Source organism: Bombus affinis, chromosome 4 (assembly GCF_024516045.1).
Source record: "Bombus affinis isolate iyBomAffi1 chromosome 4, iyBomAffi1.2, whole genome shotgun sequence".
NCBI lineage: Eukaryota > Metazoa > Arthropoda > Insecta > Hymenoptera > Apidae > Bombus > Bombus affinis.
The window spans coordinates 5,818,155-5,839,756 of NC_066347.1; the positions used below are offsets into that span (position 1 = coordinate 5,818,155).

Here is a 21,602-nt window from a genome sequence, read left to right on the forward strand (position 1 = left end):
TTCACTCGTTAACGATGGAAAAGCGATTGTTCTCGAAGAAAATGGGTTAGGACGCGAACTGGGAAATAATTCGAGGCAAACGAGCAGTTCGATTGTTACCTGCGATTTTCTGTTTCGAGGAAATTCAATTTTTACGATAACCGATTTGTAAACTAATGATTTGTCTATTCTACGAATGTTCCAATTTTCTATAGCTTTTTCTTTTATTATCGTCAAAGATTTGATTAATCGCAGTATCCCATATTGCGTTAGCTTCATACAAATCAAATATTTAGCGATCTCCACTGCAGATTCATCTCACTCGAACGAACTTATTGTTGTGAATCAAACATTATTTTAAGGGAATTTGCGTAGAATAACAATTTCTATATAGCTATATTATATATTAATGTAACAGAGGCAAAGAGTTAGTCAGAGGAATCCACCATTAATGACTTCTAATATCAATCAGAGTAGATTACTTTTGCAGCAGATTACTACTGTTACTGCTACGCTAATTATTTATTTACTTTCACATTAATATCCTTCTACCAATCACTGTTGGAAATCTATATTTAGGTAATAGACTATTTTTGATTACGGCTATCAACACTGAAACGAGTATAATTCAATGAATCCCTTTCTTTTGAATTATTTAATAAATTAAACAAGCTAGTTGTAACGTAAATAGCAACGTTCGCGATATCTGCTCGAGGCAAGTTACATTTCCTGCAATTGCAATGATGCGAGTCTCAACTTGTGCTATTACACTAACCATAAGTGTATAATACAACTCTCGGTACATCGTATCCGTTTCAGTTATCGTGTTTCGTAAAAATATCGTGCCGAAAGCGATATGGGAGCAAACACTTTTGTTTCCATTTCATTGAAGAGAGGAAAATAATTCTGGAAGAAAGTCTCGTAGAAAAGTTGCGATCGGTTTCTAAGTTACGTGTACTCGTCAGAAGAAGCCGAACTTGTTATACGATCTAAACGAAATTGTAATATTGTGTAATACTATTGGATCACGAAGCAAATAAATATTTGTATAACAAGCAGTGGATAAATCCAACGTAATTTTATTGATCCTAAGAAACTCTATAAACGTCGTAATTCTGATTCAACGTGTTTGAAAACTATTTTCATTCGCGAAGAAGGAATAACGAAGCATCGATGGGGTCGGAAAACGAAAAATAGAAAAAATATTAAATTCGTAGTTTTTCTCTCAGCATGAAAGTTCGCACAAAACTAACGATACTTGCGTTACTTTTTTGTAACATTCTTTTTTTCGCTATTTTTTTCTTTCCTTTTCTCTTCTCATAGTGCGTAAAGAGGAAAGCGACGTTGCACGCGTCGGTTGTTGCGAAAATTGAATCGAAAAAACCGACGAAGATTACGTTTTTTCGTGCCGGTTGTTTATTTAACGAACGAAAGTTACGTAACGAGATACGAGATGGCGATGCTCGGCCGAATTTAACTTTATTAGCGAATTCGCACTGTATACTTGTTATAATCTTGTTGTCTGACATTAAGCTTTCATCGGTCGATTGAATTTCTGTTACTGAACAACGACGCGTTCATACGTCGATTTATCGATTGATTACATTATTAACAATTCCAGCTTTTCGACAACGTAGAGAAAGGGAGAGAGAGAGAGAGAGAGAGAGAGAGAGAGAGAGAGAGATTCGACGAAGTTTTCGAGCGTTGTCAATTAAATTCTAGCAAGAAATATCAGTTCCGCAGATAATTTTACGTATGAATAAAAAAGATTGAATATAAAAATTATTATATGCATATATAGCCAGACAACATTTAACATGTAAGTTGAAATAAACCATCATACAGGCTTCAAATGATTAATAAAAAAAGATTTAAAACAGGAGATATTCCTATATGAATAAAAGAGCACTAGAATTTGAATTAGAAAATTTTGATTATATGGTATATCTATGTTGATATATTTCCAAATGAAATTCATCGAAATTAAAACGACTTGATTATACGAGAAGAAGAAAAAGCAGAAGCTTGATTCTCAAAGAAATGAAGCAGATAAAATAAATCTTCATCATTCAAGAAATCTTCACCTCCTGTTTCATCGTTGACTTTCCACGAGTTTCATCATAACAGAAACCCGCACCCGTCGATTCTATTAGATACCCTGTCAAGCCAAAACTAATAACGCGTTCAAGATATATCGTAATTATCGCAAAGGTCGGATAAAGGTCCGGAATTTCAGATCGATGACAATCAGAGGCACGTCAGGGCGCAAAGACGGAGTTTAATTTCCGAGGGTGCGCATGCACACCGACCGCCGAGAATTAATATAGATGGATATGAGTTATCTGCGAAACGGACCAAGCCCGGGTATGCCGGTGACGTGTATGACTCTCGTGATGGGGATCACAAAGTCCTGACAGGACATTCGGCTGGGCAGGACGATAGATATCAACCCGTTTTAACGTAACTGTCGAGTGGACGCTTTCAGATCTCTGAAACTGACACTGATGGCTTATCTGTCCTCGTCGAATCGCGGCTAATACGCATCCTCCAAGATCGTTCAGTTTATCCTCAACGAAAGCGGGATACAAGATAAGGTTAGCACGTGTCTAATTTATTTTCAATTGTTAGATAGAATTCGTTAGGTGTGACTTTGGTGCTATTTTGATACATGTGTAGTAGAAAAGTTGATATTTTTCTTATGATGAAGATTGTGCTAATGTGTTGAAATATTGGAACATGCTTCGATGTACTACAGAAGCTACAAAGTTTAGATGGAACTATAGAGAATATATGTGGAACGTTTTTGGAAGAGCTGTAATTTTTCTTTTTATTTTTGTATATGACTCTATACAAATATAGAACTATAGGACCTGATGCGATGAAAAATAATCATTCTATTTTATATTCCCTGGTTAGATAGAATCATAAAATCAAAGTATATTTTCCTCTGACAAATTTCTTCTTTTTCAGAATGAATTTGTTTGCAACGACGGTACACATTATTATAAACACGACTTGTGATCACGATCTATAAGCATAATAGAATTTCCATTTTTAATTATCATCCATAGTCGTCATTTGCATGTAACATTTCCTTCATTCCTCGTTTTGTACGTTTCCGCGAAGTTACAGTATTTATAAGTGAAATTGTTGCAAGAATATTTACGTGCCTATTAAAAGGTGCTGCGATGTTATGATATAACTAAGAGGATACGATGTTCCTCAAAAGAGACACGTTACATCCACTGGCTCGGATATCTTGGACATGTCACGCAAGTTCAAGCTATCCCCCATATTCGCTAATTGTTTACGAGATGCAACATGAAGTTTTGGCTAAGTTTGAAACTGATATTTTACAAAGAAACTTGAGATACTCAAGTGTCTATGTAGAGTTAACTCGTAATTAGTAACGTTAGAATGCAAACTTCCCGAGTAGAATAGCGACTGTTCCTATTTTCTGCATTAAATTCGGTTGCATGTTGCAAGGCCGCGTATATCAAATAGAACGTGACCTTTCTTATTTTCGTTTCTCATACATTTTGTTTCACCTCACGTAAAAATTTCCTCGTAAAACTATAAATTGGGACATTTTTGTAGGCAGTTCGTTTCAACAAAATGTTTTAGTGAGCATCACATAGCAAGTTAAACTTCTCTTCTTACTTCAGTTGGAAAACGTATTATCAATAAAATAATTTCTTTGTAATTCTATTGGCGCTATCTCTGGAAATTAATTTTGACATACTAAATATAATTTCAATATTTCGCGCTTTCGTCAGTTCTAAAATTGAGATACTGTGTCTGGAAAATAATAATCCATAAGTATAAAATCGGAAAAATGGAAGAAATACGAAAAAATTTCATATTCTAGTCTATATTTATTGGAAATAACTAAATGTCTTACTTATTTTCAGAATATCTTTCTTCTTGCGCATAAAACTTTAGTACCAATGACAGTTTTCGGCCATAGTCTTTAATTAGTCCTCGATGAAAGATTATGAATCTTGCATTGTACAAGTTCTAACTTTTCAAGGGATAAATTTATACTTTCAGCAACTTTCAAGATACGTTTCCAGAGTTTAAATTCATAGGAAAGATTCAGATAATAAAGTTACTGCAGCAAATTTCTTATTCTTTAACGTGGCTTAAAACAATTGAATATTGAAGACAATTTAAAGCGTGATGCCCATTTGCCAATTTCCAAAGTATTTGAACATTTAGCACAGGAAACTTTTATGTGTATATGTGTGTGTTATATAAAACCTTTTGAAATTTCATTAACGAGACACAACCGTAATGATTATATTGATAAAATTTGAAACCAATCTGTAAATATATATAGAAGTTAGAAATCTATACTGCAGACATATAAAGAATTATTATACAGATGGTTCTACAAAATATTAAGGCTTATTAATATGATAGATGAACAATTACTATGTACATACGCAATTTTTGTGAGATATATTTACACATACTCGTGTTAAATATCTTGAAATTTCTATATGCATATATTTTCAGATTTGTTTCAAACTTGGCTTTCATTACAGTGCCACTAAAAGTTCAAAATGTTTCGTACATCGTGCATAATACGTTGATAAAAAGTATCTACAAGTGTTCGAATACTTCTGTAAACCACTGTATATCTCATATTTAATATTGCAATTTGATTATTTCGCGCAGGCAATCAATGAGTCTGTCCCAATCGTTAAAATATTAATTTCAAGTAATCTCGGAAATTTACACACACTAGTAATCTCACAAAAGATTCGATAAAACAAAAATTCCAACTGCCAGTGCATCTTCGTAGAAGAAATATAAAAAATTTTTCTCCATAATTTAAGTTCATCATAATCGGCGTAAAACGGTGTTGTTGGATCAATCACAGACGCAACATTGCCTCTGGTTGCAGGTTTCGCGATACGCAAATAGAAGCGGGCAAATATAAACGGTACATCGTTTTCCTGTTTATCAGCCGATAACTTCGGGGGTGGGAAGCTAAGATTAACCACGATCTAAACTTGACTTAACGAGTAGTCCTGCCCTTCCCGACCTCCCAATAAACTTCCTTCCACTGTTGGTATTCATATATGCAGCGAGCGCGCGAGTGCACAGACCTCAGATTGCCTTGAATCTTCTCTGACCCGAAGCACCAACGAGAGTACACGGATCGCAATATCGTCAGGGTCAATCTGCGGACCTCCGTCAAACGGAAAGCAAATCAAATTCCCCGGCAAAGCATGCACGCGCCAATTAGAGTATTTCGCCGGGAATCCTGCTTTGATCAACGCACCGGCCACCTGAGTAATCTCGTTTGTAACCGATGAATACGCTCCGTGATTATTATCAATCGTCCGTCCCGCGTATGAAAATCGCGAGACATTCAATCGGAGGTCCGCGGTTTCTCCCATCAATTACTCTTCGTATTCCTCGGTACGCTTATTATGAAAATGTTTACACGCGTGGTTGCTGCAATTCAGAGACGATAACGATTTCGAGGAGAAACGCGGCTTACGCGTATGTGCTTGCCGTTGGTTTCGAGTCGATTCGAAATTAGGGACTGGCTTGAGGATTTGTCTTTAACCCTTTGAGTGTTTAGTTCGTACATAGTTAACGTGAGCAATACGTTAAATATCCGGGAAGGAAATTTGTTGCACAGAGAAATTGTAAGGCAGAGTGACAAAAATAGGAATATATTAAGGCAACGATTCGTTCGTCGTGCTTAGACTATGGATGTTTGCGAATTTATGGAAAATTTCAAGTCGTAAAAAGATTTGAATATGAATACTTGAAAATTTGGATATTTGAAAATTTAAATAAATTTTAAATCAAATTTAAATATTTGTAAATTTAAATACAAGTTAAATATTTTGAAATTTAAATACATACATATATCAAATATTTGAAGTGAGTTACTTCTATACCTATATCATAATGTATAGTAGGTGAAAAGAATTTCCATATAGCTACCATTTTTGAAATTATACTGATAAAGTAGAATATAAATTTGCATAAACATCCATAATCTAATTGAAATAAATGAGTAATTAAAAACTTACGAGAGATTATGTAAAAAGAAGTTCTTTAACTAATTAAACAATTTCTTTAATATTGTACAAATATTCAACGCTGTATCACTTAACGAGATTAACACAAAAAATTGCCATCGAGGGGGCGATATACGAAATTCGAGTTAAAAAATATAATTAACGATTGTAACAGAGTTAACGATTAACTTGCTCCATTTACCGATATTGTTCGAAATAACAAGCAATATTGATACGATAAATTTATGAATATTAATTTTCATCGATTGATTTAATTGTATTTCTTTGCTTAATTCATTTAAAATATCGATATATCGTAATTATCAAAGGTCGTAAACCGCCGTAAACGCATGCATTGTTTTGGTCAGTGTATCGCGTTACGGTGGTCACTGGCCGCATTGAGTTATGTTGATCAGATAACCGAGGGGAGCGTAATACCATTTGTTAGGGGTTCAACGCGTTCCTGATAAAATTCATTTCTGCGGACGGTATTTGAAAAGTTAATCTTCGACAGCTTCGATAAGCTATTCATCGGTGAAAACTAACGTGGAAAATTCGTGTGATAACGTTTACCTGAATACTATTATTCTCCTGTGAAATCATGAAATTGCGTATTTTGTGTCTGAAACACTCACCATCTGAAACATACGAATAGAACGATCGTAAATTTTAACGCAATTAAATTAATTGCTGTTGGAATTTAAAGATAACATGGAACAGATAGATATGACAAAAAATAAAATAGAAAATTTCATGTATGTAAAGTAATGGATTCACAAAATAATTTAAACGATAATTTTTTCTTTTTAAGTATTCGCTTATTTTGTTTGTCAGAAAGATAAATACTTTAGTCGTAGAAAAATCTATAATCCAACGATTTCATGTGGTTAATAAAATTTGTCTACAGTTGCTACGAAAAGTATTGGCGTACTATGTTTAATTAATCAGTACAATTCAAGCACATTTCATATCGTTTAGCATGGCTATAAAAATTTGATACTATGAGAATGAAACACATAGAACCAGATAAAAAAAATGCTTCGTTGGAAAATAAAATTACGCCAACACGTTGTATGATCTTTGTATATATCTAAAATCCCCAAATATTTTTTAAGATTCCCATTTCCTCGTAACACCATCACGGCCTGTAGTTTCAAATAATTCACAGAGAAAGTCAATCGTAATAAGCTACGAATTTTGTCCGTAAAAAAAAAAACATCTACATGGTATCTCAACAGAAACAGAATAAAACTATCTAAAAATAGAGGCTTAATTGATTTAAACAGCCGGAATTTCACAGCTGCAGGTCGCTTATCCATCGTGAACAGCCAATCGTCGATTATCTGCATCGCGTCGCTGGCACGATTTCCAGGCGTACGGGAATGAAAGGATAGTCTAGATGGTCCGGAGTTAATATCGTGGCGCCAGAAAAGGCCAGGGTAGGCCAACGGCACGAGATAGTCGGAGGAATAGTTTGGCGGTGGAGAAGCAGAAGGAAGGGCGAGACGCGGTCTAATAGAGACAGAAAGCCAATCTACCCTTTCGTAGGCGAAATACGTATACCGCGGTCTTTCTAATCTACAGGAGAACCCTTTCAGGTTTTTGGGGTAGAAGAGAGCGCAAACATCGTCCCCCGACGTCGTCGTTAGCTTCGGCCACGGGGATCGTCCGTCGTCGGCGCTGGTCCAATGGCTTTCGCTCGATCTCGCGCGGCCAGAAAGTTTCGCCTTGTAGCCGAAATTAAACCGCGAGAATGAAGGCCCGCCGAGACTTTAACGACGAGTGAAAGCGGTACACTCGAGCGAATCGGAATTTTCACGCTGGGGGCGAGCCGACTACGCCACAACGTGTTACCCCCTCGTTCCTCCCAGGATCCGGTTATTTTGCGATGCTTATGAGACGGTTGCTTTCATACGGGGAATTGTGCGTGCTGCGACGAGGATGGTTAAGTATGTTTGGAATACGACATGAATCACACGATTGAGTAGATTTCGTTGGGATTAATTGGGACGATCTTTTTGTTATATCTTCACGAGTGTGATAGAGCGAAAAGAGTTTCCTGTTTTTCCCTTTTATAATAATATGATACGGATGACTGTTTTATTGTAGCGACTGTACGATGTAATAGTTAGGGTTAATAAAGTAATCTTTTGATATATTTTATGCGATTTTTAAACTGTAGAATTGTAATGAAGCAACAACATTGAAAGGTTTATTCGGAAAGTGCGTAAAGGAATTCCTATGAAATATTGTATACTTTAGAGTAGCTTACAAGATTTCTAATTGTAAGATCAATGTACATCTTGAACGTAGTGTCTACAAATTAAATAAACGTACTACGTTATAGCGATAGCGATATTTTTGATATTGTTTTGTTGTGTTAAAAGTATAAATTGAAAAGAACACAGAGATGGAAGTAATTTCTTAGTCATTGTTCGTGCCATTAATCTCGACATTCCAATCGTCTTTATTTCACGTTTCATCAAACATTTCCATCAGCGATCGACGCCCAGGTGAACTCTGCCTCGACTCGTTTTTTCTCCCCCCATTACTTGCTTGTCGCGTTTAGAGCCGATGATGGAACGAAATAGCGTGGCACTCAGCCGTTTTCAACTAAACAGAAATCGATGGAAGTCCGTTCGTAGGTAACGAAACAATAATACGCTCCGTTCGTGTCTCGGCTTCACGACAAGACACGAACAGTCAGTCCTGGGTCGAGCAACGACAAGAAATTCTTTTTCTTTTCTCTGCGAGAGAACGCTCTTATCGTTATTACGTCGTTTGACGGCCACAATGCCATCTGGAGTAGGGGAGAAAGAAGATAAAAAAAAAGGAGAAGGATAGAAACCGGAGAAGAGGGTAGAATCACCGCTGCAAGGGATCAAGGAAGGGAAAGAGACAGAAAAAGGGAACGATTGCATTCGGCTTGAATGCGGAGCATAACGGGGAGCAAGTGTGCAAGAGAACGAGTCCTTTTCGCAGTTTATTCTTCGTGAAGTCGAACGATTGAGGAGCAGGGGGCCTCTCGCGAGTACCATCAAGTCAATAGAGAGAGGACCTCGTCGTTATTCCTCGGCTGGCATGCTCTCGAAGGGCGAGGCGTGCCATAAAGGCAACGATGAATAATTATCGCGAGTGCTTCAAGTAAAACAAACAACTAACCGCGCTCGACTTGACGGCTAAGTGGCATATTTAACAAACAACCGGGCCCCGAATGGGCTCTGCCGGTGCACGTGGACATGGACCGGAACGCGAGGGTCTTTCCTTCCTTCCTTCCTTCCTCCCTACCTTCCTTGCGTGTACGTATGTACCTGATTAACGGATATTCTCCAGGGGCCGAAATAAAGAGGAGCACTTTGATTCGTTTAGTTGTCGCATTGTTCTCGATTCTTGCAGAACAAACGTGTCGGAAGATGCTTGACGTCGAACTTCATTGTTGGATCAAACGATTCGAACGATGGGGAAAACGGTGCAGATTAGATTCATTGGTGGTGACGGACATGAGCTGAAGACGAAGGAACGTTAGTTTACTTTTGAAAATATTTTGATGAAGGAATGATTTAGAGTATAGGTAGTTAGATGATTTTATGAAAATTGATGAGCTACCGAAGAGTTGGCAAGCATTTCAGAAGTTTCGAGGGGAAGTTCGAGGATTTTAAAAAGATTGTAGTTTTAGAGCTAAAACATATTTCTGTTATTGTTTATTAGAAATCACATTAGTAATTTATTTCGTGTAGTTTCTGAGGAAATATATTTTTTAAATACAAATTTTATGCAAGTTTCTCCCGACGATAAAAATTCTAATATTACAATAGTTGCGAACATATTCTTGGAAAACATCTATTTTATTTAAGAAATCGTGGAATAGTTTACCTCGATCATTTGGAATTATCGAGCAATTCCTAAACTAGCACAAAAACTTAATGCACAAATCCTTACGACTCAATCTGATCGAAATTTGAAAATATACTCGCCAGCATTACAAATGTAAATGATCCAGAATAAAACGTACGACCGCTTGAACTATCGGCTCATGCAAATAGCCAGAAGTTACATAAAATATCGTAGTTCAATATAACTCGGTCGATTTCCCGGTGCCGGCGAAAATTTGAAGAACCATTCTCCATTGAATATAAATCACACGTTGTCCCTCTCCGCCGTCGATTTTCGTATTCTACGCTAGGATATTCCAATTTTTACCGTCGGATATGCATTCGTCGAGTCAGTTTCCATCTAGTCGAACGCCACTTCTACGTACCATTTACATCGCGGCCTATATCCATTGCTAACTGTGGCCAACAAGCGGTTTCAATAAGGGTCGAAGGTTCGAGTGCTTTCTTTCTCGTATGAATCCAGAGAAAGAATTCATATTGGCTATACAGTTGCGCCGTTCCAACATCCCGATTCTGAATTAAACTGTTCAATTGCAAATTCATTATATAAAATTTAAGCGGTTGTATATTTAGAGCACCGTAGAAAATTTTGGGACATGTTACTTGACTGAAGAAAGTAGGTGTTACAATAAAAACATTATCTATAACTTTATAGGGGGATTGCATGATCATCGTACTATATAACAATGTGAAGTCAATTACTAGCAACATTATACTATATTATTGTTAGTGGCATTATACTTACATACTATATTACTATATTTATTTTTTAAGAGTCACAGTCTTTTAGATAATGGACTATTCATACAACAAGTAATTATACCCTCCATCATAAGAAGCAATAAAAATCTCAAGTGTTCCATACCTATAAATACAAGTAGGGTTCGCAACACCCTTCTATCTGCAAGGGTAAAAATAACTTTAGCACCGATCTAACTCCTCTACAAATAATTTCAGACCATTAATTAACCAGAACACGCTTTTCGATTAAACATTATCCATCATCCGATTCTCCTATTACATTGAATTTACATATAGTACATCATCAACAGTGAATTTACATGTAATATCATACATAGACCGGAGTGATTACTCCGCCTTATGAAGATTTTCAGATTTTAGTGCCAAAGCACTCGTGATCGATGCTTATCTTATACAGTTACATCGATTTTCTCTATTTTCAGTTTCGTGAAGTTAATTAATTTAACAAATAAATGGTTCGTATATATCTGAAAAATTTAACGAACGGTCGTTCCAAAGAAATACGTTCTCAATGCAAGGGAAAGGACCATAAAGGAGCAGAAACCCTCCTCTGGAGCAACCGGCGGCCGGCGACCGGGTTATGCTCATAAAATTTTATACGATCCGCCTACATAGCATCTCCATTAGCCGCGGTTCGCGCGTCCCGCACGCAAGAGACTTTTCTACGCCACGCTTTCCACCTGTCCCCGCGGCTCATGGACTGAAGCACGAATAAAGAGAGGCCACGAGGGGTGTCGCTATTTTTGCCCTTAAACGCGATGGTATACCGTGGTTCCGCATTACGCGATGGAACAGCCGACGAGATAATACCTGGGAAGGGAGTTCGACCCCGGTGTTCCACGGGTTTTAAAACGCTCCCTATGGTGGTGAGACGGGGAAGGAAAGTTCGAGAGAGGAAACGGCACACGGACAGGGTGAAGATGGCCTCGAAGGAAAGGGTGAGTGGATAGAAAGGGACTGGATGTTAAGGGCGCGACCCGACCTGACTTCGAACATTGCCTCCCTTTTCACGTCATTTAGATAAAATACGAAGGCTCTGTTAGGGCCACGATGCCAGTCATTGTACTTGCACTGTCGGCTTAGCGACCGGTTTTCTCAGATACTTTGGATTTTCCGCGACTATGAAAGTTGAAACAATGACACGTAACGGTTGTATGCAACTCGTTCAAGTATTAATTTGAGTGATCGTATTATTGTTGTAGCGATCGTTTAAGCGAAGCGTGATACAATCAGCATATAGGTATTGATTTATTGAAATTTAAGAGACGCACAAAGGCATAAATTAGTGTGCTTTGTTTCATGTAAAAGACGAAATATGTTTTTTACGTGCTAGAGAATTTTAGATTGTTCGACCGAATTTCTTTTCGACAGACTTGGAGGGTGAATATTTTATTTAAGTATACGATGTTTGAAATTTCTTCACTTTTTCATTTTGAACTTTATGAGAGTAAATTTTCTTCTCATTGAAGAAGTCAATTACTCGTTACTTATGTTATTTTTCATCGATTGAATTTATGAAACGATTGTTTTTATTAAAGCTGTCTTCATTTGCTAGAAATTTAGAATATAGTATATTCTATTATTGTATCTATATATTATGTTTCTATTTCTATTAATATATCTATATATTATAATACAATATACTAATAGATCAAATTTAAATTTTTGATAAGGAACATTGATTTTCTAATAATGATTTGATGGAAACGTATAAACCTTGCAGTAAGTAAGTTAATTTTGATCATTATTTATTTTAGCAAACGAATCGTTGGCAGGAACAGGTTTGATACCGAATGCGAACACGTTTCCCTTTTGGCTAAACTGGAACATCAACCGGAAATACGTATCGCCTGTTATTATTCATACATTCTCGTTCGTTGTATCCGAAGGAGGCTCGTTATTTTTGCGCATGTCGATAATGTCTGCGCATCGAGCAGCTCGACACCACCCAAGTTTTCCATATATAGAGTGTAACCTAACCCTTTGTTCTGTAATATCGCGCTGCACTCATGGTTAACGTCTAATTGTGCTTAAATGCGAATTGCGTTCGTAATAAAATATTATTTCACGTAACGCTAATATTAAATTTAATTTTAATTTCTGGGAATCGTGGACCATGAAATTTTACAACGATTTACAACATACTCATATATTTTCGATACTCCAGAAATGAATGGCTAATTATATATAATAAAATTGTAATGTTAAATTTCTGGAACGGATTCGAAATATGTAATAAAAATGTATGCTCGATTTCACCTTATTTTGGGATTATACTAATGCTTTATTCATTCTTGCAACAGATACTATTTTTTAAATTCCATTTGCCTATTTCTGATAATAAGATAGCATATGTAGTAACAAAATCAAATGTCACATTTAAATACCAAATGTCAATCTTTTATGAAAGAGATCAACATACATATACAAGTTATTATACATACTAAAAGTATATATAAAAACCAATTGCTAGGGTTACATTATTTAAAAACAAATTCAATCGCTCATATGTTGCCACAAATTTATTTCATTGATTTTAAATATTGCTTATATACCAGAAAGTTTATTCTTTCAGCTAGTGGCACTCTACACATTTATCTCTGTGATATTATCAATACCAAATATATAATATGAAAGATCCAAGTGGTAACTTTCAACATTTGGCATGTTCGTATCGCGACAGTGGCTAAAACGTGGCAACAGCCGAGATTGCCGGCGATGAAGAAGGCTAGTTTGCAAGAAGGGGTGGTTCGAGAGGAGCAAAGTTAGCGACACGTCCAAACTTATCTCCCCTCTGTTTAATTTAACGTAGCTTCGAGTTAGCCGTTAACGCGGATCCGATGAAACTCGGCCGACGAGCGTAGTTTCCGCGATCCTGGACCGTTTCGTTTCTTCTTCCGACTTCTTCCACCATTTCCAGCCCTTCTTCTTCTTCTTCCTCTTCTTTGTCGTTGTCGTCGCCATTGCCAACGATACGAGCGAGACCGTTGGTTCGTGTTACAGTAATGCGATACATCGCTGCAATATCCTCTGGAATACTGCGACAACCCGTTTCGCGCCATTTACTCCCTAATTTGTAGCTGGAAAAGTTAGCTCGACTCTCAGCATCTCGGATAAAAGGACGTTTCAAGCACGAAATTTAAACAGAAGGTGCTTCTTTTTATCAGGAGAGAAAATTTAGCGAGTTATAATCAGGATATTTGGAAATTAAGTAACCATCAAAGTGGTTAAATGAACTGTGTAATATTTGCTTTGCTAGTTGTTATTGGTTAAGTAACCGATTTTATAGATTGGTTTTTATAGAAAGTATAATTAATTATATTTAAAAATGAAAATTATGATTATAATATATTTCGTAGAAAATTGTACAGAAAAGCATATTTCGTCCAGAAAAAAGGTTGTCCAAGTTTTTGAACGGAAGTATATGCATACGTATATTTCTAAATATATTATGCACAGATAATTATAATTAATTTCAATAACACTCGACACTAATTTTACAAAACGTTTATATATATTTAATAACTGATAAAATCTACAACAAAATTATTTTAGTTAATTTTGATTCGTAGCGTTAATTATATCAAAAGATTTTTCATTTATTAGAATTCCTATCATAAGTGATTTCTCGATGCCAATGCAAACGTTGCATCGATACGAAAGTAGGGCTTCCTTAAACATGCAAAATATGTGGCAAAAATTGCATGCTCTGTCGAGTTTATCATAGATGATGGAGGAATTTTGATTACAATTGAAATTTCTCGGAAGATGTTTCCATACATGATACGCTGGCATAGTGAAGCATGCATATTTCCATATTCGCGTGTGAACGCGAACTTGTGTTTTGTGCTTGCATAAATTTATTTGAGGGAAGGCGGCAAGAATATTTAATACGAGATGTGCAGTATTACGATAATTAGTAGTTACGATCTTTACTGATCAGACAAAGCATACTTCTCCCATACTGAAGTACTTTATATTGTGAACGTATCAATATTAAATGTTGTATTATAGAACGTTATCAGTTAGTCTCATTTTAGTTCACTACAATTTAAAGTTTAGTAATAATGATTTAGCAGTACTTTCTGTTGAAAACCATCCACCTTCTGACAGTGTTATTATGATACAAGTGCATACATACTTCAACAGATTATTTCGAAGAAATTTAATAACGCTTGAGCTACAGATTTTCTACAGACTGTATTTATAATTATTACATTTATAAATATTGCTGGAAATTTGATTATGTTTTCTTAAGCAAATTATTTCGTGTGACAATTCAAAAACTAAGTTGGTGGCTGGAAATTATTAAGTTCTAAAATAATAATTTAATAATTAAACGAAATTAATAATGTAATATTAATATATACGCTTAACGAAACATTTCGTTTCTAACGAATAACGATATTCAGAAATATGTAATCCCATACACAGATATAAATTACCACTTCTCATTCGTGCACACTTTTCATGCCTCCATTTTTGCACCTGTCTAGAATATCCCTTTCACTCCTTTCACAGTATTCCGCGTTCAATTACATTGGTAAGGTATCCATTTCGGAATACGGAGATGAATAAAGAAACGTGGTCTGCGATCGCGCGCCAACCAACGATACGTGTAGCGATCGAATAAAACCGACAAAATTTGCCCCTCGTCAAAAAAAAGCTATAAAAAATCGCTCTTTGAAGGCACGCGTACACGCGAACGAACCGATGTTCCGCTGGTTTCCGCATGGGCTACGAAAACACGGTTCCTCAGCCTACTACAACCGATTCCACTTGAACGGTCGCTGCTGAACATCGTGTCTGTACATCATTTCGCCCGTGATTTTACAAACGTGTAAGCTAGAATGGTTTGACGAAACAAAAAAAAGAAGAAGGAAAAAAAAATAAAAAAGAGACGGAGAAAAAAGAAGAAAAAGGGTAAAAAATTGGTACCGAAGGCAACCAATTCACATTTCCGTAGAACATCGAGCACTACTCGCCCGGATGAACGCGTTCCATTCCCATTTTTCTTGTTTGCTAGAAAGTTTCGCGTGCGATTTGATATATTTTGCGAGAGGAACTGCGTTGCTCAACGAGATGGTCTTTATAACTTGGCTCGTACCATCGAAGCGGTGCATACCGTTCTTCAATTAAATTAGCAGACTGTTTCATTCTAGGAGCATCGAACGATCCAGACACACGATTAACGTTCTTGTGCGATTTAACTACATTCCAGAATCCTGCTATAACCCATCGGTTAGTTTCGACGCTTCGTTATTGGGAATTCTGCTACTTCTAATGTCCGGTAGCGCGGGACAGATACCTGTTATCGTAACCGCGTTTTGCGGATCGTTCGGCTACTTTCGCTGATTGAGTATACTGATTCCTTTGTGGATGGATTCTATTGTTCTAGGTTCAATATTTAAAATGTAATAGGTGATTTTATTTTAGAACGTATATATCCACGATGACTCAAGAGATACTTTTTGTCGAAATTGTTAATGCTATTAGTTATATCATTAATTAGTTATATTAAATTAGAATTTGTAATACTTGAAAGATACATTGAAAGATCATTAGTTCAGTTGTTCTGTGCAGTCATAAAATACCTGCATCTGTTAAATATTTTTTTACAAATTATATCTCAAAAACCTCATTAACAGTACAACCAATAAGCACTCATTTAATCTTCATCATCACAACTTTATTCCTTTCATAAAGAACATTTCCGACTACGCGGCTACGATGGCGGATAGCATCGGCAAGAAAAATGATTCTCAAATACCCGGAAGACGAAGCAGATTCGGAACTGCTCGAGAAAGATGTTTAACACTCGTGTGTAAACGGGAAAACCTTGTCCTAAGACCTGTATTCGACGAAACTCACGGCGTCGTCGCTAGAGGAAAAGCGGAAAGTCGACGGGGAGACAGAACGATGCCGGTGGTCGGGGAAAGCAGAAGTACGGTCTTAAGAAAACTCGCAATATTTACCCAACGGAAATCAGGCACGACGTAAAAATACAAATCGCCCTAATCATTATTTACTTTACTTTACCAAGCACCGCGTTCGTAGCCGTACCTCGTCTCAGCAACTTTGCCCAACGCGAAAAGAAGTTTTCGACCTTCGTTGCACACGACAACGTCGATTTACGACAAAATCCGGCCATCGATTATCGAAACGTTTGATTAAAGAGGATTTCAGCGACGACCGTGAATGAACGGGAACGTTAATTACGTTGGTCGAATACAACGTTCGTTAATTTCGAATTACATTATCTATTTTTATTCTTAGAATTTAGAATAATTAAAAATTAAACACAAAATTATTTAGAATTTTTCTAGAATGATAAATTTATTTATGTTATTATATTAATATAATTATTATATGATAAATCCGTTTTGCACTATACCGGAAACTACTACATACTTCTCGCTGAATATACTCATACTGCGTAAAAAGCGAAAAGCTTGACCCTTGAAAGGGTACTTCGCAGAATAAACACTCGTATAAATGCTCTTGCAAACTTGACGCCAATATTCCTTTTTCTGTGATAAAGTGCAAACTGAAATAAGACAAACGTCATGAGGTAAAATAATTAAAAAGGAAACGTGACTCGAATATGTTACATTATTAGAACGTTAAATAAAAATGTCTTTTTTTTATTAAATAGACGTTTCGTTTTTTGCATTATTTACGGCATAGACACAATTTTCAATCGCGACGTCGCGGCGAGATTAAAACAGGACGGATCGTGAATTCTCATTTAAATTCTGATACGGTTAAACGTCGTCGATCAGATCGAACCTTACCCCGATAACTGCTCTAGTTTTTATTACCACTGACGCATAAACTAGAATTTCCGAGGGAATTAATTATTCGTGCCGATTCAATATTTACCGGCCATTAGCGAACGCGACGATGCGATGGAACGAATTCCTTCTCGATGGCTCCGCAGCCGATAAATTAAACTTTCATAGAAAATACTTATCTCGCTACGGTAGGAAATTCCGCCTGATAAGCGTGGTCGGCATCAACGCGGTAAAAGAAATTCGATTAGGTTCACAGCCGACATATCTCGATACGTCCTTCTTCCCTTTCTCTCTTTCTCTGGCCTGAAATCTTCGGTCCTAAGGACTCGAGCCTTCGCTTAATCTAAGATAATCGGAAAAAGGGGCAAATCTCGATGGTAACTGGTCTCGAGAATGAGGAGACGAGGCGAGCTTTCAGCTTGGCAAGGTGGAGAAGAACACCGGGAGAAAGCGACGAGTGGAAAAGAGAATTGAATGAAGACAAGTGCTCCGTTTCAAAATTTAAACGATTCAACGTGTGCATCTGTGAGATGGAACATTTGGAATTCAATTGAAAGTTAGACATTCTTCTTCGAGGGATTAACAATTAAGTACCATACATATCAGGATTTAGAAAGTCGTATTAGCATAGTCTTTGCTAAATGAAAAATAAACGTATTTGCTTCTAAATCAAGCTGAAAAAATTCCATTTTCTATTTATGATACTCATTGTTCGATATTAACTTTCCATATGATACTTCTTAAATGTTGGATACATCATTTATCGATATTTGTTTGAAGACACCAACACTGCGAAAATGAAATATTTTAAATATATGCTGCACATAATTTCATTACTATAAAAATACAATCGATTACTAAAGCTACAAAAATATTATCATTGTTGTCAAGTTGGTTATTTAAAACAGTTCTTCCAACTACAGCAGTTAATAATAACTTGATTTGATAAACGATTTGCATCAGGCGTACACACATACTTTCGTAACTCAATTATATCTGAATCACAGCTCATAGCGGCGCCGGAATGGTTGGGATAACCAAATCTACTACAAGATTATCAACCATTGTACCCCATTACCAGCCTCTCGTTAACGGGAACCAATCCAACATCAGAACGATCGAGCAGAGAAACGAAAGTAGAAAGCAGCACAAAAGGCAGTTGGTGGCTGGTGTTCTCGGAGAGAAGAGACGGAAAAATAAGCCCAGAGGGGTTGGAGAGCAAATGGCTCATTGGCCACGCGTTCGTCTAACTACGTTACTCGCGGCAAGGCCATTTCTTCTCGCTTCGAGTCAACCGAACCCTCGAACGAGCAGAGAGCGGAATTGCGGCCGGCAATCACCGTCGTGTCAGACAGAAAGGCGGAACGAAGTAGAAAAAGTATTTCGGAAAAAAACAGCGAGGGGTGAAGGAAGAAATGTCCCTTGGTCGCGGTACCTCGGGAAATTGAATAGTGCTCGCGAAATCGAAAGAGGAAATTCGACGCGTTTTGTTGCTGCTTTGTTGCCTTGTGGGTTCGAATTTTATTTCCTTCCCCGATCATGATTTGCTCTCTGCCGTTTGACTTTATTATTCGCGATATATCGTGGATTACGGAAACAATTCGCGACAAGATTCGTCGGAGTAAAGAAAGAAATGTGTTGATATTTGGGATAAATATAAAGATCACGAATCTTCAATGAGTTATGACAAAACTTTTCTCCTTTTTTTCCTTTCCTTTTTATTCTGTATCTTCCTTGCCTGTTTTTTCTCATGTTTATCCTTCGAGATATAGAAATGTCTCAAATTTACAAAGATATATAATATACATATTTATATGCGTGCAAATCGTCTCAAGCGCTGACTCTTCTTCAACCCTTGTTCGATTGGTATCGTTTGTCGATAAGCTTCACAATACACGTGTATTAAAGAAATGTATGACAAGGTTTCACGTGTTTTATGTCATACGTGTATACTTTCTATGAATAGAAAATGTATGTTTTCCATATATTTTTAAATAACTTCAATAATTTCGAATTGATTAAACGCAAATATGCAATTTCCATATTCATTTAAACGTGAACCTGTAATATCTTTTAAAACCTAGAACACGTTCAAAACGCAAAGATATTCGTTCTAAACCGACGAGTTCGTCGTTTCGATCAGCACTAATTGTCCACATTATCTATGCAGAGCCATCAACCGTCGAAAGCATACGCGGAAAGTGCTTGACGGAGCCACGAGCCATCCACTCGACTGATCGCTGGTTGTTCACGCAATTTGCGATCAGTGCTAAATAGAAGTTTCCAAAGTATGTGCGATAAAGCATGATGTCCGTCTCTAGTGGTCGGGGAGAGTTCGATATACAATGTACACGTTGTTCGAGCGGATGACGATCCGGGATAAATTAATCGAAAGCCTTTATCGAAGTTTCTTCTTCCTTCGTCAAATATTGACCAGGAATCCATGGAACGAACCGTGACGGCGCAGTGGTTCGCGGTTGAATAATAGTACGACGGTCGCCAATAAAAAGGATGTATCGTTCGAGTAATCGTAACGAACGAGGCCAATTAAGAGGCGAAGCGGTTGCTGAGACAGCGGACGATCCGAGAAACCGAAGCTCTGGGAACGCGGCCGACCATCACCCAGAGGAATCTGCCCCGCCGTTATCGGGAACAGGATTATTCGGCAGTTCTGACTACGTAGCCGAGTCTTCCGTCCGTTTCAGCTCTAAATGTAATTACCTGTCGACCACGAAAATTATCTCCAAGTCAGGATCGTACGGTGTGTAAGTTTCCTCCCGTTTGTGGATCAGCGCACGGTATAGATCAAACGCGTGAAAGGTTTCAGCTTGTGATGTCAGAAATAGATTGATTGATTAGTTTCTGGGAGTAACGTCTCTTTTGACTTCTGCTTCCTTGCCACGTGTGCAATTAGTTTTTGAACTTGCAGGAATAACTGAGATATTTCAGATAAATTATTTTCTTTATTCCATAATTTTATTCGGTTGTAGTTGGATTCAACTTCTTTTTCATTTTATTGTGCATATGTGCAAAATATAATACAAATGTTTTTTATTTTCCGACATGTTTAACAACACGGAAGAGTTTAAAAACTTTACGAGCATGAAGTTGCTAAAGGATGAAAGAACGATGTTACGTCACCAAGCAAAATTGTAATACGTGTTTTTACTCTTTAAGAGAAAAAAAAACTCGTAAAATTCCTTTCAAACGAAAACAAAGTTTCGTACATAAAGAATGTTATCACGCGAATTATCGAACTGCGGACACATTCGCATCGATGCATTCGGAAAACGATAGTTTACCCGATAACTCATTTCGGAATTCAGAATTTTCATGAAATAACACGACATGACAATGACGCCGATTAATCGATTGCAGGAAAAAACAATGGATAATTCTTACGAATCGCAGGACGAGCCAACGCAAAACGAGCGGCCGACGCGCGTAGGTCATATTTTATCGGAATGGGAGTATAATTAGTTGGAATAACCGAAGATATAGCGACACCATTACGCAAGCAGCGCAATAAATGTAAATCAGGCGTTCGTGGAACCGGCAATAATTCCAGTTCCAAAAACAGTGGCGCGTCAACCGGCTCTCTATTATCATGCCTCTAGCTCGGGGAAAGGATATAAACCTCCAAGGGCCCGGAAATAATCGCTAGACGCGCCCGTGGTTAAACGCAACACCCCAGAGATCTGATACTTGAAAAAATGAACTACCGACTCGTTACGATGTTTTTACGCGTTAATGTGAAACTTTAATGGAGCAACCATTAAAAAGTAGTGCGTTTAATACTACTTAATCTATTGTCTGATATTCTGCGAGTTTATTAAACATGATATTCATTATTATACATATAAAAGAGAGAAGTATTCAAAAATTCGTCTTTCGACTAAGGGTTTATGTATGATATAAATGGAAATTTCTAAAGAGTGAAAACTTTAAGTTGTATACTACAGAGCTTAAATAATTGTAAGTTTTGTTAAATAATCTTACGAATAGTGATATATGCGAGCTTAAGTATGACTATAATACGACGAACGTTATATTGATTATATGATACACATAGAGGCTAAACTCAATTTCATCGAATTTAATCGTTAGATTTCTTCAGTATTAAAAATTAA

At 36.9% G+C, this 21,602-nt stretch overlaps 1 protein-coding gene and 1 long non-coding RNA gene across 4 annotated transcripts in view; one reads left to right on the forward strand and one right to left on the reverse strand.

Annotated features, from left to right (window-relative positions):
- LOC126915887 (semaphorin-2A) overlaps positions 1-21,602 on the reverse strand; it is a 558,427-nt gene that overhangs the window by 332,385 nt on the left and 204,440 nt on the right. The window lies entirely within an intron of this gene.
- Positions 11,252-21,602, forward strand: part of LOC126915898 (uncharacterized) — a 34,170-nt gene continuing 23,819 nt past the window's right edge. Inside the window, exon 1 of the long non-coding RNA XR_007710376.1 lies at positions 11,252-11,616. This is a non-coding gene — a long non-coding RNA (uncharacterized LOC126915898). The remainder of the gene's footprint in view (positions 11,617-21,602) is intronic.